The sequence below is a fragment of the Tupaia chinensis genome, unplaced genomic scaffold (genome assembly GCF_000334495.1).
Source record: "Tupaia chinensis unplaced genomic scaffold, TupChi_1.0 Scaffold000060_1, whole genome shotgun sequence".
NCBI lineage: Eukaryota > Metazoa > Chordata > Mammalia > Scandentia > Tupaiidae > Tupaia > Tupaia belangeri.
In genome coordinates this window covers 2,242,613-2,246,083 of record NW_006159518.1, presented here as the reverse complement: position 1 = coordinate 2,246,083, position 3,471 = coordinate 2,242,613, and positions in this window count along the sequence as shown.

Here is a 3,471-nt window from a genome sequence, read left to right as displayed (position 1 = left end):
GGGCGGGGGTTCCCCGCCGGAGAATCCTCCCCCGGGGCTGCCGCGGGGGGAGGAGCGGAGGGAAATCGGGGAATGGAGGATTAGGAAGGACTCGAGCTCGGCACGAGCGCGGCCCGCGCGAGGGATCCTGGGTAAAAAGTGGCCGCGCGGCTCCGGGAGAGCGCGGAGAGGAGCCGGGGTCAGAGGTCAGGGCCCTGGAGCCCCGCGTGCAGAGCCCCCCACGTGAACGCAGCGAGCAGGAGGAACCTTTTTGTTTTCGACTGCGCCAGCATGCTCCCCTATTGACCGAACTGCTTTTCCCGGGCTGCTGGAGAGAAGAGCTCCACCGCGGCTCGCCTCTCCCCACCCCCCCTTCCACCACCAACACACATCCCAACTCTACCCTGGCTCTCAACTCGTCCCAGCCCCCAGTCCCGGGCTTGCAATAACGCAGTAAATTTGCTTTAACAACAAGTGGGGGTGGTTGCATTTACTCCTCCCTCTTCTCTCTCCTCCCCCTCCTCTTGCTGCGGCTCTTGACACTACTACAAACCAGGACTATAAACATAAACATGTGTCACTGTAACAGGGCAGGTAATATACGGATTTGGAGGTGGGGTGGGGTGGAGGGGGGCTTGGTCGCCGCTTGGGGGGCAGTAAAAAACCGTGCTTCACGTGCTCGACAGCTTCAGGGGCTCCCCCCACACACCGATCCATTTGCATCATGCCGACGGCGCTCGGCCACTCACTCTGCCACACCGCCCCACTAGGGCAGACTGGCCGGTGACCGGCGTACCCCAAAGCAAATACGCTGAAATACGAAGGCTTCTCCCCTCCCAGCCACGCTGCCATTGCTTCCACTAGCAAATAGTAGTGTCTGTACTCGAATCTCCTTTCCTTTTGGAAAAAATGCTTTTCCAGATAGCAACAGAGATCGTTTTTCAACCTACATAGCACCCGGCTCTCTTCCCACAGACAGCACCCACACATTTTGTGCGTAGAAACCGCTTCAAACAAAAAAGAAAGGCTATTTTCATGTCTGAGTTCTAAATCTGGTCTGCAAAGGTTATTTCTTGGGCTTTCCTTCATACATTTAGCAACTTCTGCTTCAAGTTGCTGCCACTGGCGCTGTGGAGATTCGCCACAGCCAGCCTCTAGTATTATTATTATTTAGTCTCTATTTACACGCCTCTCAACTTTCTTCTCCTCTTAGTTCCACAAGCCTAGCAACCACTACTTAAGGTAGAGTAAAGCGATTCCCCTCGCAAGCGTTTTGGCTCCAAACCGAGGGAGATATAGAAAATGTTCAGATGGAGAAGTGGTTCCCTTTGTTCTTTCATTGTTTCTCTACGAACTGGTGGATACAAGGGCAAACACTTACCTTCTCTTCTTTTTGCTCCCCAAACCAGACGTTCCCATCAGCCTTAAAATACACAATCCACCTTGAAAGTAACTACGAACGTCGGGAGAGTGTGTATTCCATTCTTTTTCGCTCTCTGCCCTCTTTTAGCGTAAGATTAAGTTGCCGAGCACGTTGCTGCAAGCTGTAGCCCCCCGCCTTAGTGAATCGGTCACGTTTAGGACCCTCTAAGTCCATCCTAATTCTGCCAGTAGAATCGAGGGTATTGGAGCTCTAAACTTTCGAAAGGAAAGGGGCCTGCAACTCTCCAGAAAACTTACAAATGCCCTGAAAATTTTTATCCTTGTGCTTTTGCAACACGCCGCCAAATAGTATTTGCCAAGAAATATTAAGTAATTCTTTGAGGAAAGCATTTTTTTAAGTTTATACTTAGCAATGCGCTTAGATGGAGTAAAAGGTAGGTTTGTATCAGCGTTAAACGGAATGAGTGCGTTTTCCAGAACGTTTGTTGTGCCTTGTTTTTCTGAAAACACAAACAAAAACACTTTAACTGAGAAAAGAAGGAAATAAAAGTTTGAATTAAAATGTTGTGGAACAACTTAAAAAGAGGCATTTATTTGAAATTTATTAGTGTACAAATCAGCCTGGGAAGTGAAAAGGAAGCTTTTGGAAGTTAAAAGACTTCATTTTCACTGTATGATTCCCAAATTTTAAAAAGCCAGTTTTCTGGTTAGTATGTGATACTGTCTGTGTTTTGTTCCCACCCTGATGGCCATGACTGCCCAAACCCTGTTTAAATCTGATTATGATGTGATTTGCTGATGTCATGAATATGAAATGATACTTGTGTTCCTATAAATGTGAACTTGGGTTTTTTTTTTTTTTGATCTCCCGCTTTTTTGTGTGTGTTCCCAGTAGCCACAGCAGTGGAAGACAGTGATTGGCTCCAGTGCTCCTAGAAGGATTTGGGCTGAAGCCAGGGGAACAGAACCAGAGGATTCCCTTTCCAGAGACCATCAGGCTCCTCAGTCTTATCTTTCTTCTCTCTTCTCATGGGTGCTCAAAATTTCAGAATGGCTTCAGCAGCCCATAGGTAGGCCTCAACCCTTAGCGCCTTCACTTTGGATTCTACACATTTGGCTCCTGTGCAAAATAAACAAAACTTGGGCAACCCAAATAAGTTGTGGCTCTTGATATTTGTGTATTATTTCATATATGAAGGTTGAACTCACTTTCTCAGATCTTTTTCCCCCCACATTCCAGATCAATTATGAAAGGCCCCTGTGTCTCATAGGAAAATATTGCAACAAAACAAGATAATTGGGGGGAAAGGCAGTTGCAGTAGGAAAAGTGGCTTTTCTTTGATAGCATTTAATTGGAATTAAAAGATTCTTGAGCTGTAAACATTCTTTATTTATTCAGCACACATAAGCAGGCATTGTTTTATCCCCATCATAATTATGGTGTCCTTTAAACTGGCTGATAGCAGGAAAGATAAGGGAATGCGCCTGTAGATTCAGATCAGGTCTCACTTCTTTCTTTCCCTTCCTCCCTCCCTCCTCTCGCTCTCCTCCTCTCCCCCACCCCCCATTCCTTCCTTGGTCACTAGGGTCCCCCACAGCCCTTGAGATGAGAAGAGGAGGAAGATTGTGGCCTAACCATTTCTTACATCATGAAAGTGATTTGTACCACACTCTCATTTGATGCAATCCATAACCTCCTAGTCTCCTATGTTTATAACTGCTTTTTAGCTTGCACTCTGTGTTATCTGAAGAGTTGTCTATTGCTCACCTGTATAAAATCACAATCCACTAGGGTTTGTTGCTTTACCTTTGTCTAATTTAGAAAGCACACTCTTAGGGCTTTTTCAAAACAAAGCCTCACAAAAACCCCTTTACCTCCAAGGATTTGCAAATTTATAAAGGCTGCATTGAATTCAAGATGGGTCAGGGGGCAAAAAAAGGGTAGAAGGTCACTGCATTTTGATTATGGGTCAGTAGACAACATGGCATATACTGTGTCCCAAACTTCAGTTAAAGACAGGATTTTTAAATGCCTAAGAGCAAAGGGATGGGCCCTTTTGGAGACTTGCCCTGATTTGTTTGAGACAAAAAGAAGAAAAAAAAAAAAAA